This window comes from Pongo abelii, chromosome 10, assembly GCF_028885655.2.
Source record: "Pongo abelii isolate AG06213 chromosome 10, NHGRI_mPonAbe1-v2.0_pri, whole genome shotgun sequence".
NCBI classification, from domain to species: domain Eukaryota; kingdom Metazoa; phylum Chordata; class Mammalia; order Primates; family Hominidae; genus Pongo; species Pongo abelii.
The window spans coordinates 94652318-94667171 of NC_071995.2; positions in this window are offsets into that span (position 1 = coordinate 94652318).

Consider the following 14854-nt stretch of genomic DNA (forward strand, 5'->3'; position numbering starts at 1 on the left):
CTGGGGGAGAAAATCACCCCCAGTTGAGAACAACCATCCCAGATGCATGATTTCCCTCTGATCTTGTCTCTCCAGACAGAAATTAAATTGGTTCAAGAAAATCTGCTCATCATAGAGCTTCATTCTTCACTACCCAGCATCCCAGGAACTGTTGGACTTGGCATGGATGATACTGAGGAGCCCTGTCTGTGCTGTGCAGCTTCATCCTTTGAGATCAGCCTTATTGCCCGCATTTGATAGGCAGAGAGTGGATGAGCTATGAATTCAGCACCACATAGCTACCAAAGGGCATATATGAACCTAGGTCAGCTAGGATCTCATGCCTGTGCTCTCTCCATCATCAAATACAGCCTTTTCTCTAGATGCACAGTAGATTTGTAATTACTTGAGTCATCCTTTCCCCATTGATGAGATGGAGATTTCACCTTGTAAGAACTCTGCAGTCTTCTTTAAATAAAATCTAACCCTGGTCCTCTGAGGTGACCAAGAGGGAAACCCCCAGTGGAGAATCGCCTGACAAGGTCCACCTTGAAAAATCTGCATTTATCAGGTGATGGATATGCTAAAAGCCCTGACTTGACCACTACGCAATCTATGCATGTAAGTAATATTGCACATGCACCCCATAAATTTGTACAAATAAAAAAGAAAAGAAAGAAAAATCCGGGTTCATGTTATTAAGCAGACGGTAGTTCCCTTGTGCAGCTTTAAAAAACTGTTCCTTGTTTTCCCCCAGCCTTCAGAGCTTCACCCTGCTGGGCGGACTCACCATCTTCCTGTCTAGTCCCACACGGCCCTTTTGAGCTGAGTGCAGGGGCTGTTAGAATGTTCTTTACCAGTTCCCACCATTGTCAGTGTCAGTGGCTTACAGCTGCTTAAGGCTTTGCCATTCCCAAAGCACTTTCCCATGTGCTGTCACATTTGATTCCTGTTACGCCTGCATGAGAGCCTGGCTGGTGGATTATGGAGGTGAAGAAAACCAACGTGTAGGCCAGGCATGGTGGTGCACGACTATAATCCCAGCACTCTGGGAGGCCGAGGCAGGAGGATCGCTTGAGCCCAGGAGTTTGAGGCTGCAGCATGCCACTGCACTCCAGCCTGGGTAGCAAAGCGAGACCATCTCAAAAAACAGACAAACAACAACAACAACAACAAAAAGGTATAGGGAGGCTCTAGATCACTCGGTTGGTAAATAGTGGGGAAAGGCCTGTAAGTAGTGGTAAGCCTACTTGCCTCACCTCCAGAGCTTCATCAAGAGGGATTTCTGCTCTGTTCAGATGGTCCTGGACTTCTTTTCATGAAATGTCTGTGCTTTTGTCTCAACATTTCCTGGAGAAAGCTGGCTCCCGAGGTCCTCTCTTTTGATCTTACAAACTGAAGACTGGCTTTTTTTCCTTTTTGTCTCACAAACTTTCTAATAGCATCATCATCTTCTTTCAATGATCCCTATCCATAAAGATAAGTTGATTTCTGTCTACAGGCACTCCTAGGTCTAAGGAAACCTGTTTCAGCTGCACTTTTCCCATGCAAATGATCTCTCCTGCAGGCACTGTGAGACTCTCTCCGTTCTCTGGTTCCCCTGCTGGCCGCAGCCACTGGGGATATCTTTTCCCTTCTTTCTTGAGGTGCCTGTGGGGCCCCACCCTAGCTCAGTGCCAGCTCCTCCTGGAGTCCCCGAAGCCCCTGCTCACCCACCCAATCTCACCCCTGCCTATCTCACTGGACCACAGTGGGATTTGGAAGAAACATTCAATGTGAGTGACACCACCCTGTACACGAGAAGGGTAGCATGACAAATTTAGCATAGGATGTGAAAAGGGCATCCTGTTCACTCGGATCCTTTGTCCCTCAGATTTCGTTCCCATTGGCTTTTTCTTGCCAAAACCCTGAGTTCATGAAAGTCTACCTTCCTGCAGCCCATTTTTCTTTATCTGGCTGATTTCTCTCCTTCCTTCCTTAGAACCCTGAATGTTATCATTTTGTGGTCATTTCCACCGAAGTTCTTGGGCACTTTTCTTCAAAGATGAGAGAATTGTGGATATGTTTATGGTCTGGACAGGACCCAGGAGAGAGGGTAAAGTTGAAAATATAGGAGACAGAAAGGATTATTGAAAGAGCAAAGTCCTAGGAGAGATAAGAGAAGATGAGGTCCGGGGAACAGAAGCAAGAACCTTCTGAGATAAGAGAGACAGAAATGAGATGAATGTGGTTGTAGACAAGGTGGAGGTGAAGCGGCATCGCTTGTCTGGGGTAATACCGGAGGTTCATTGTCCCACGGCCATGGAAAACTAGGATGCAGACACACCAGAGTGAGGTTAAGAGCGGAAGTTTAATAGGCAAAAGAAAGAGAAGAGCACTCTGCAGAGAGGGGTCCCAGAATAAATGGGTTGCCAGTTCCATGGTGAAATGCAGGAAATTTTACAGATGAGCTTGAGGACGCGGTGCCTGATTTACATAGAGCATGAAAGATTGGTCAGACCAGGTGTGCTATTTGCATAGCACGGGAAGAACTGGTTAGGACTAGTTATGCCGTTTGCATAGCACGTGAAAAAGCTGGCTGCCCACCCTAATCTTTTATTATGCAGACAGGTTCTCTACCTGGCCGGCACCATGTTGCCTGCTTCTTTTCTGTACATGTGGTGACAAAGAAAAGGGAAGATGGAGCCTCCATGTCAGGTAGCCCTTTTCTATTGGCACAGCTGCCAGCATTCACCCGTGCAAGCTTCCAGCTTGCTTATCTATTCTGAAGCTCGATTTTTCAGGCTGCTGTTTGTTAAAAAGGAAATGATTTGGGAGCTGCTTTTTGTTAAGAGGGAAACCTTGCTGAAGGCTCTGTTGCCCTTACTATCTGCCTAAATAGTTTCTTTCTAGTTCCTGTATCAGAGGCAGGGTCAAGGGAGCATTTTAAGATCCAAATCTCAGTGCAGGAGCAGACTTAGTGATGCTGGGCATGGGGGGAGGCATTGGTTGGCTCCGCTGTGCTTGGTGACCAAGTGTTAGGTGAAAAGGCAGTTATCGTGTGAGTGAAGGTTGAAGGTTTGGAGGCAGGTGTTGGAAGGGAACTCTGTGAAGAAGCAGAGCACACAAGTGCAAACTGATAACCAGTGGAATCCAGGCTGAGCAGGAAGACAGTTCATGAAGCAAAGGGGGTTAGTAGACGTGGTTCGAATCCTCAACAAGAAAGCAGTAAAGCTACACATCTGTGGTCTGAAGCCTCGAGATTAGAGTTTGATTTTTGATGTTCACATAAAGTGGGTAAAACCTCAAAAGCCTTGTTCCAGGAATAAGACGTGGACGACCTGAGCCATAGTGAGAGGTGACAGCGTGCTGGCAGCCCTCACAGCCCTCGCTCGCTCTCGGCGCCTCCTCGGCCTTGGCGCCCACTCTGGCCGCGTTTGAGGAGCCCTTCAGCCCGCCGCTGCACTGTGGGAGCCCTTTTCTGGGCTGGCCAAGGCCGGAGCCAGCTCCCTTAGCTTGCGGGGAGGTGTTAAGGGAGAGGCGCGGGCGGGAACTGGGGTTGTGCGCTGTGCTTGCGGGCCAGCACGGGTTCTGGGTGGGCGTGGGCTCCGCCGGCCTGGCACTCGGAGCGGCGGCCTGGCCCTGCCGGCCCTGGTAGTGAGGGGCTTAGCACCTGGGCCAGCAGCTGCTGTGCTCAATTTCTCCCCAGGCCTTAGCTGCCTTCCAGCGGGGCAGGGCTCCAGACCTGCAGCCTGCAATGCCTGAGCCTCCCCCACTCCGTGGGCTCCTGTGCGGCCGGAGCCTCCCCAACGAGCACCGCCCCCTGCTCCAGGGCACCCAGTCCCATCGACCACCCAAGGGCTGAGGAGTGTGGGCGCACTGCGCAGGACTGGCAGGCAGCTCCACCTGCGTCCCCGGTGTGGGATCCACTGGGTGAAGCCAGCTGGACTCCTGACTCTGGTGGGAACTTGGAGAACCTTTATGTCTAGCTAAGGGATTGTAAATACACCAATCGGCACTTTGTATCTAGCTCAAGGTTTGTAAACACACCAATCAGCACCCTGTGTCTAGCTCAGGGTTTGTGAATGCACCAATCCACACTGTGTATCTAGCTACTCTGGTGGGGACTTGGAGAACCTTTGTGTCTACACTCTGTATCTAGCTAATCTAGTGGGGAGGTGGAGAACCTTTGTGTCTAGCTCAGGGATTGTAAATGCACCAATCAGCCCCCTGTCAAAACAGACTGCTCGGGTCTCTGTAAAATGGTCCAATCAGCAGGATGTGGGTGGGGCCAGATAAGAGAATAAAAGCAGGCTGCCGAGCCGCGGTGGCAATCCGCTGGGGTCTCCTTCCACACTGTGGAAGGTTTGTTCTTTCGCTCTTTACAATAAATCTTGCTACTGCTCACTCTTTGGGTCCACACTGCCTTTATGAGCTGTAACACCGCGAAGATCTGCAGCTTCACTTCTGAAGCCAGCGAGACCACAAACCCACCAGGAGGAACGAACAACTCCAGACGTGCAGCCTTAAGAGCTGTAACACTCATCGCGAAGGTCTGCAGCTTCACTCCTGAGCCAGCGAGACCACGAACCCACCAGAAGGAAGAAACTCCGAACACATCTGAACATCAGAAGGAACAAACTCCTGACATGCGGCGTTTAAGAACTGTAACACTCACCGCGAGGGTCCGTGGCTTCATTCTTGAAGTCAGTGAGACCAAGAACCCACCAATTCCAGACACAATAGCCTGCCCCAAATCCTGTCTCCACGAACTCTCCCAGCCATCGATTTCACCAACTTCACCTTTGCTTGCCTCCTTCCTCAGATTTCCTGCATGCTTTTTATTTCACTTTCAAGAAATGGCTTTGACTGGGCCCCACAACGATTCCACCTTTCCATCCCAGTAGGACATCTTCAGATTCCCTCAGGTGAGTCCTCCTCCCCAGCACCCTCCTTCTTGGACACCACCCCAGAGTAGCTTGTTTTCACCCAGCTGGCCTTGGCTTCAGGTGGGATGTGGACAGCCCTCATGGGCATAAGCTAACCCAGAGGATGGCAGCCATCTGGGTGGAGAGGAGGATTGAAAGGCAGATTCTCCGTGAATGTGAGAAGCTGAAAGTGTGTAATTTTTTTCCCACCTTGTACTCAAATTCCTATAGGAGGCCAGGTATGGTGGCTCACATCTGTAATACCAGCACTTTTGGAGGCCGAGACAAGCAGATCACTTGAGGTCAGGAGTTCAAGACCAATCTGACCAACATGGTGAAACCCTGTCTCTACTAAAAAAAAAAAAAAAAGAAATTTGCTGAACCTGGTGGCAGGCGCCTGTAATCCTAGCTACTCAGGAGGCTCAGGCGAGGCAGGAGAATTGCTCAAACCCGGGAGGTGGAGGTTGCAGTGAGCTGAGATCGTGCCACCACACTCCAGCTGGGGTGACAGAGCGAGACTCGGTCTCCAAAAATAAATAAATAAATAAATAAATAAGAAAAATTTCTACAGGAGCCAGGCAGGTAGAAAAACAAGTGATACCACCCAGTGCCATATGCCGGAGACCAGTGGAGCCCAAGGCCACCTGGTGGACGCATGTCCCATCTATGTGGAGCAAGAGCTGCTCAGCCTGTAAATTGCTGCCATACAGGAATGTGCCAGAGCTTTTCGTCATTTAACAGAAGCTGGAAATCTAGGTTTATACATAAAATCTCCTGGTTTTCAAATGATGACAACTCATTCAAAAGAAAACATCTTTTTGAAGCACCTTGTTGACCAAATTACCTCTGATGGTTGAATTGTTCCTGAGGGCTGCCAGTTTGCCTGAGTAATGGTGTGGACATGGCAGAGGGAGACTAGGAGAAAGTTCCCCAAAATTGGGAAGCGGAAATGAGGCTGGGGTATGCCAATGAGATGACTTCCTAGGAAGGGCATACTTTTTTCACCCACTTGGATTCAATAAACAGTTAACAAATTTTAAGGTTTTATTCTTCTCATGGTTTTTTGCCATGTTGTCTAGGTTCATCTCGAGTGCCTGGACACAAGCAATCCTCCTGCCTCCACCCCTCAAAGTGCTGGAATTACAGGTGTGAGCCATGGGGCACCCCTTTTTTTTTTTTTTTTTGAAATGGAGTTTTGCTCTTGTTGCCCAGGCTGGAGTACAATGGCACAATCTCGGCTCATTGCAACCTCCACCTCGTGGGTTCAAGCAATTCTCCTGCCTCAGCCTCCTGAGTAGCTGGGATTACAGGCACACACCACCACACCCGGCTAATTTTGTATTTTTAGTAAAGACGGGGTTTCACCATGTTGGTTAGGCTGGTCTCGAATTCCCGACCTCAGGTGACCCGCCTGCCTTGGCCTCCCAAAGTGCTGGGATTACAGGCATGAGCCACCACGCCCGGCTACTCTTAACCCTTTGGGAAAGTCTGTTAAGCATGCACAGTCTTGGTTGGTGCTATTTTGGAAAATTGAGAGATAAGCAATAGAAGAAAGTAAAACTTCCCTGACTGAGCCCTCCGTGGGAGTTAGCATGGTGCAGCTGCCCTACACCGAGGGGTTGCAGACCTGCAGAGCCAGCAAGGGAGCGGCAGGCATGCAAGCAGGCACGGCTGGGAGAGTGAGAAGCAGCAGCTCAGACATGGAAAGCATCTGCCAAAACAGGGGCTACCCCTACTGAGACCCAAAGCGAATCCTCAGAGAGGTTGACCATGATCCCTGAAGGTGTTGGAGACAGACAAATGGGAAGCGCTTTGCCATAATTTGCTAGGTGAAAAGGCAGATCATAAGAAACTATTACAGAGGAATCCTTTCTCTGAGAAATAAATAAATGTTTTTTATGACTATATCTGCATGGGGAAAGATCAGAAGAAGATATGTGGAATATTAAAGGCGGCTCTTATGAAGTGGTAGATCGTGGGTGAGTTGGTGACACTGGCACGACACACAGAGGTGGCTTTTGTGGTCTAGGATAAGCAGAGGTAACACTGTGCCTGCCACTTTTCTAAAGACTTTGATGCAGATTAATTGATTCGATCTCCATTACAACCTTGTGAAGTTGGTATGATTATTATTCCCTGTATGATTATGGATGAGGAAAGGTGTGAGGAAGTTTAACAACTTGCCTTAGGTCAGACAGTAAATGGCACAGCCCTTTCTGGGGTCATATTTTATAATGTGACAATTGCTGCTTTTTAAAAACAAAGGTATTGGCTGGGCATGGTGGCTCACGCTTGTAATCCCACCACTTTGGGAGACCGAGGCAGGTGGGTCACTAGGTCAAGAGATCGAGACTATCCTGGCCAACATGGTGAAACACTGTCTGTACTAAAAATACAAAAAAATTAGCTGGGCGTGGTGGCGGGCGCCTGTAGTCCCAGCTACTCGGGAGGCTGAGGCAGGAGAATCACTTGAGCCCAGGAGGCGGAGGTTGCAGTGAGCTGAGATTGTGCCACTGCACTCCAGCCTGGCGACAGAGCGAGACTCTGTCTCAAAATAAATAAATAAATAAAATAAAAAATAAAAACAAAGGTATTGTCTCCACGTGTGAACATTTATTTGAAAATCTATGTCATGTGGCCGGGAACGGTGGCTCACGCCTGTAATCCCAGCACTTTGGGAGGCCAAGGCGGGTGGATCACGAGGTCAAGAGATCGAGACCATTCTGGCCAATATGGTGAAACCCTGTCTCTACTAAAAATACAAAAATTAGCTGGGTGTGGTGGCGTGCGCCTGTAATCCCAGCTACTCGGGAGGCTGAGGCAGGAGAATTGCTTGAACTAGGGAGGTGGAGGTTGCAGTGAGCTGAGATCACACCACTGCACTCCAGCCTGGTGACAGAGTGAGACTCTGTCTCAAAAAAAAAAGAAAAAAAGAAAAGAAAATCTATGTCACACAAGTGTCTCCTTTTTCCTGGTAGTTTGGGGGCTCAAAATTTCTCACTTCATCCTGACCCAACTCAAACCAAACATTTCCTTGGTGAAAATATTCCAGATGACTTCATCTACTTTCTTCTCTGAGACTGATGGTACAAACTATTCTTTTTTTTTTTTTTTTTTTTTTTCAAAGGGAGGGTCTTTCTCTGTCACCCAGGCTGGAGTGCAGTGGTGTAATCATAGCTCATTATAACCTCAAACTTCTGGGCTCAAGCAACCCTCCTGTCTTAGCCTCACAAGTAGCTGGGACTACAGGTGAGCATCACCACACCTGGCTAATTTTTTTGTGTTTTTTGTAGAGATGGGGTCTCACTATGTTGCCCAGGCTGGTCTCAAACTCTTGATCTCAAGTGGTTCTCCCACCTTGGCCTCCCAAAGTGCTGGGATTACAGTTGTGAGTCACTGTGCCTGGCCCAGACTCTATTTTTAGTCTTCACATCTTCCCCATTCATTCATTCAATACATTTTTATGATACATACAAAATCAGTGTTGACTACTCTCCTACTTCTTTTAGTCTTTCTGGTTTCTCCCCAGTACCTACTTTGTTATGAAAAAGAATAGGTAAAGATTGAGCTTTGACTCTGTACCAGGCATTAGATTAAGCACCTTTCAGACTAGATCTTATTTAATTCTCACAATCACCCTATCAGTTAGGTGCTCTGATTAGCCTATAGATGAACATTGTGTGGCACCAAGAGATTAAGTTACTTGCCCAAAATCACACAGCAAGTAAATGGAGGAGCCAGAATTGGAACGCCAGCCTGTCCAATTCCAGATCCTGTGCCTTTGAACACTTAGTCTATGCCTAGCTGTGCTCACTGGCCAACATGGTAAGGGAACAAACAAGACTCCTTTGTCCTGGACCTCAGAGTATGCACTGACATCCTGGAGGCATAAGGCTGCCTCCTTTCCCTGCCTGGCTCTATTACTTTTGGCTAAAAACCGTGGCAACCTGGAATAACCCAGGCCCCCCTAGCCTGCATTCTTGGCATGTTTGCCAGACCACTCTGTCTCACTTACGCTGATTACATCATTACCCTGGTCCTGAGTGGAGAAGTCAGACTCGCCTTCTCTTCACATTTATGTATGAACCTTTTTAGTCAGTCAGTCTGTCAACATGAGTTTTCCTTTTGCTTTCTTCCCCCTTCACTCCCACTCTGGCCCTGCTCTAACTTTCCATGTCTCTTCTCGAGCTTGGTTTCCCTTTGGGCTTGGAAAACTTAGGACTGCCTTTGACTTGAAACCCTCCACTCACTTGGCCTGCCAGCCTGCTCCTGCAGACACTCTTCTCTTTCTTTGGGACACAGGACCCTTTTTCTGAGATCACATGCCTGTTGAGAAATTGAAGACATTCTCTTCCAAACCACTTGTATGGGGAGACTTGGAGGACATGCCTACCTCTTCTCTGTCCTCCTCAAAGATCTAACGTTCTTCCTGGTTAACACTGGTCAGTATCACTTAGGCACATATAGGGCAGAAGCCAGTTCATATTCTGGATAAATAGGCTGTCATAACATGGAGCTAGATACTCAGATTCATTGAGTGATGAGATGACTCATTTTACCCCCAAACCCTCCGGTTTTTTGTTCCTCTTCTCTGGCAGGAAAAGGCTCATGCTGTTAAAAGGCTCCTTTTAATGTACCAGGAACCTTCCTTCTGAGCCACACTGTTCCAGATCCTAAAGACTCCATCTCTAAGCTGAGAACAACTTGATGCAGTGGGAAGAGTAACGGGCAGGAGACCAAGGTTGTAGACCTGGTTCTGCTGCTTATCTGTGTGTTTTGTACAGTCACTTAAGCCTGCTGAGCCTGAATTTCTTTTAAAGTTAAATGCCAGCGATACTCTAATGTTGCAAGGTAAAGTGATTTAGACAGCAGCGATGACAATGCAGGTGTAACGCCATATTATTTTACCAAGTTTCCAATCTTGGAGGCTCACACCATAAAACCATCAACATTGATACCTTGGGTTGGGCCCAGTGGCTCATGCCTGTAATCCCAGTGCTTTGGAAAGCCGAAGTGAGAGGATTGCTTGATGCCAGGAGTTCAAGACCAGCCTGGGCAATATAGCAAGATCTCGTCTTGCCAAAAAATTTAAAAATTAGCCAGGAGTGGTAGCTTGTGCCTGTAGTCCTACCTACTTGGGAGGCAGGAGGATCACCTGAGCCCAGGATTTGATGCTGAAGTAAGCAATGATCACACTACTGTACACCAGCATGGGTAACAAAGTGAGACCCTGTTTCTCACTAATAATAATAATAATAACTTATGAAGAAAAAAAGATTGAGAAGCACTTAGTTATCTTTATCATGGAATGGGGGAGTAAAAAAGAAATCATTTATGGAAAAAAAAATTGAAAAGCATTTAGTATTCAGTTGACTTTATCACAGGATAGGGAGGAGTGAAGGCAGGTCCACGCAGGAGCCAGGGCTGGAGAACAGTGGCACAATCATAGCTCACTGCAGCTTTAAATCCTGGGCTCAAGCTACCCTTAAGCCTCAGCCTCCTGAGTAGCTGAGACTACAGACATGCGCCACCACGCCCAGCTCATTTTTTATTTTTTGTAGAGACAGGGTCTCACCATGTTGTTCAGGCTGATCTCAAATTCCTGGGCTCAAGCCGTCCTCCTGCCTCGACCTCCCAAAGTGCTGGGATTACAAGCATGAGCCACTGCACCCAACCCTCAATCTTAAAAGTACAGAGCAGTTTCAAGACCCCACCCTCACTTGCCACTTAATTGCCACTTTTAAGTCGCTTCTGTATAGAAATTCTAAAACCACACCAGATGGGAGTCTATTAAATTGTAATGTGAAAAAAATTTGAAGTTAGATAATATATTAATATATATCAAAGAGATTTATATGAATAGTCATAGTATATAACATATTAATATATATCAAAGATTTATATGAATAGTCATAGTATTCTTTCAAGTAGCTATTCATAATGATCACTTGATAAGAAGTAGCTATAAACGGTGGAGAGTTTATAATGAAGAACAGTGAATGTTTAGGCTCTTCCTCAGATGTACTCTCACATCAACGCCTAGTAGAATCCCTCCTCTTAGGCAGTAGAAGCATCTCTAGTGTGACAAAGCAAAGGAGTCAGAGTTAAGATCAAAAAGAAGTGGTTCTTTGCAGGTCTCACAGGTAGGAATGCTTTTGACTATAAGGAACAGTAAATTCAACAAAATGACTTAAGCCATATGGACACTCATCCCTCACTTAAGAAATCCAGAGTTGATTTCTGTGCTTCAAAAATGCCATCAAGGCTGGGCATGGTGGCTCACACCTGTAATCCCAGCACTTTGGGAGGCCAAGGCAGGCAAATTACTTGAGGTCAGGAGTTAGAGACCAGCCTGGCCAATGTGGTGAAACCCCATCTCTACTAAAAATACAAAAATTAGCCGGGTGTGGTTGAGTGTGCCTGTAATCCCAGCTACTCAGGAGGCTGAGGCAGGAGAATCCCTTGGACCCGGGAGGCAGAGGTTGCAGTGAGCCAAGATCGCTCCATTGCACTCCAGCCTGGGTGACAGCAAGACTCCATCTCAAAAAAAAAAAAAAAAAAGAAAGAAAGAAAAAGAAAAAAAAAAGTCATCAAGAACCCATTTCTTTATTTAAAAAATATTTTTAGTTTTTTAATTTGAATCGGTTTTGGGGGAACAGGTGGTATTTGGCTACATGAATAAGTTCTTTAGTGGTGATTTCTGATATTTTGGTGTACCCATCACCTCAGCAGGGTACACTTTACCCAGTGTGTAGTCTTTCAGCCCTCACCACCCCCCACCCTTTCCCTCGACTCCCCAAAGTCCATTGTATCATTCTTATGCCTTTACATCCTCATAGATTAGCTCCCACATAAGAGTGAGAACATGTGATATTTGGTTTTCCATTCCTGAGTTACTTCACTTAGAATAGTCTCCAGTTCCATCCAGGATCCTGCAAATGCCATTATTCCATTCTTTTTCTATGGCTGAGTAGTATTCCATGGTATATATATATATACCACATTTTCTTTATCCACTCATTGATTGATGGGCATTTGGGCTGGTTCCATATTTTCACAATTGCAAATTGTGCTGCTGTAAACATCCATGTGCAAATATCTTTTTCATATAATGACTTATTTTCCTCTGGGTAGATACCCAGTAGTGGGATTGCTGGATCAAATGGTAGTTCTACTTTTAGTTTCTTAAGGAATCTCCACACTGTTTTCCACAGTGGTTGTACTAGTTTGCATTCCCACCAGCAGTGTAGAAGTATTCCCTTTTCACCACATCCATGCCAACATCTATTTTTTTTTTTATTATGGCCATTCTTGCAGGAGTGAGGTGGTATCACACTGTAGTTTTGATTTGCATTTCCTTGATCATTAGTGATGTTGAGCTTTTTTTCATATGTTTGTCGGCCATTTGTATATCTTCTTTTGAGAATTGTCTATTCACATCCTTAGTGCACATTTTGATGGGATTGTTTTTTTCTTGCTGATTTGTTTGTGTTCTTTGTAGATTCTGGATATTAGTCCTCTGTCAGATGTATAGATTGTGAAGATTTTCCCCCACGGGTTGTCTGTTTACTCTGCTGATTATTTCTTTTGTTGTGCAGAAGCTTTTTAGTTTAATTAAGTCCAAAAACTCAGATCTTTATATTCTTCCACCTCAGCCATCCTCTGCATGTTGGCTTTTGTTGCCGTTTATTACTTCATATTTGCCACAGCTCCAAATATCATATCCTCACTTGCAGGCAACCCCATCAGGAATGAAGGAAGAGGAAAGGATAGTTACAAAAACTCCTTCTCTCCATATGATTCTCTCATCGGGGAGGAAAATCCTTCCAGAAGCCCTCAGCAGACTCTCCATGATTTTTCATATCCCAGGGCTGGGTTACGTCTTACCTCTAGTCTAACCATGGGCAAAGGAGTAAGAGGCTTCCCTTATGATTCATCCCTGGGGCTGAGTGAGTGGCAGCCCTGAGAGGACATTGGGTAGACAGTGAAGAGCATCTAACTAAGTCATCTAACAAAGTCATCTAAATGTGGGTTCACAGAAAACAAGGAATTTGGGTTAAGTGAAAACGTACCTTTTTCAAATGTAAAGTAGTCGTATGTTTTATTCATGAGCTAGAAAATAAGAAACAAATGTATGAAAAGATGTAGTGGGATATGCTAGGCAGGGAGTGCTTGGATCATGTCAGCAGGCCCTGAGCATGCCTGTCTTCTTTGAGCAGGTACTGGGGAGGCTGAGGTGGGAGGATGTGAGTTCAAGCCCAGCCTGGGCAAAATAGGGAGACCTTTTAAGTAGGTGAGACCCATTTAGATGGAACTCATGGAGACAAGAAAACTGAGTCCATGGACACATTTTACAGAGATTTATCTAGGGAGCAGAATTGTTGTATCCAACAGACAGGTATCTAAGAAAAGTGACCACTATGCTGGAAGGCAGTAGACATCTGCCTGGTAGCCATTTATTTGATCTACTGCCTACCTTCCATGTGAGGCTGTGCTCTGCAGCCCCTCCCAAGACTCCAATTTCATGGCCTCTAGAGCGGGCACATGATGCTCATCTGGGCCAACTAATTCTCTATTCTAGGCATGTAAACCTGGAGCAGAAACACAGAAGAGCAAGTGCAGTTAGTTAAGTCGTGGCATGGCAACGCCTAAAAAGATGGTCCAGGAGTTCCTGCTACTGATCTTGCTTATCTCCCATCAGTTCCCGGGCTTAACATTTCAGCTCTTACTTTCTACTCATTTAGTCATCCCACAAATATTTCTGAACATACCATGTGTGCTGGGCACTGTCCTAAGTCTGGTGATAGAGCAATGAGCAAGAATGACAATGTCCTTGCCCTCATGGAGTATGTAGTCTAAGGAGGAAGGCTGATGACAAACAAGTGAACAAGGCAGTTACAGACTACACAAGAGCTGTGAAAGAAATAAGCAAGGTAGTTGATGGAGCCCAGCTGGGAGGCCACACCAGACAGGGTGGTTAGGGAAATCCTCCATGAGCTGCCCATAATCTTCACAAGAATCCTCCTTCTTGCTTTAAGCAGCCAGTTATTTTCTGTTGCTTGCCATCAAGCCCTCCTAACAGACACACAGAACAAAAGGAATTCATCAGGCCTGATCACAACCTGGAAACAATAGCCTCTGGATCATGAGGCCTTCATGTTCTGAATCTATATGTCCATACAATATCTTGATAACTCATTTGACATACCAAGAGGAAAAAAGATCTAGAGAGTATATGAACACGCATATACCATTAATCTAGGGAAAAGGTGTTCTGGAAAGCATATGAAAGTTTTCCTGCTACTGCATACTAATAAAAGAGCTTTCTGGAACAAATCTGACTTGTCCGAGTCCAGGCAGTATGAGTCAGTTCTCCCAGGGTCTGAGGTCATCCCTGGATGAGATGACGGCTCCGGACAGACAGAACTGGGAGGTCAGTTAGTACCGGGGAAATGCACCAAGGTTCCACAGCCCATGGAGTCTGGCTTGGTGAGTCTGCCCATCTTATCCATCATCCTTTAATGCTGGAGGGTAATCCTGAAGTCATCTAAGCCTCATGGTATTAATGAGGAAAGCTAGGCCTGAAGAAGTGAGGTGACCCACAGGACTGACCACAGCTCACACAGTTAGTTAGTATTTGTGATCCTTTGTAGGACCCAGATTGACAACTCAGGGTAGCCATGCCTCTGCATTTACCCAGTCAAGATCAGTGTGTTTTCATTTTGGGGCCCTGGCAATAAACTCCAGCTACTACAAGCATGGGACAAAACATTAAGACAAACCAAACTATTTTTTTTATTCAATGCATGGTGGCCAAGGATCTAGCATATGGTGGGAGATGGGGCTGGAAAAGTAGATTTGAACCAGGTGGTGAAAGGCCTTGAATGTCTTGTTGTAGGATGTGGACTTGCCCTTAGGAGCTAGGAACCTTGAAGGTTTTTAAGCAAGGGAAATGATGCGATCATATC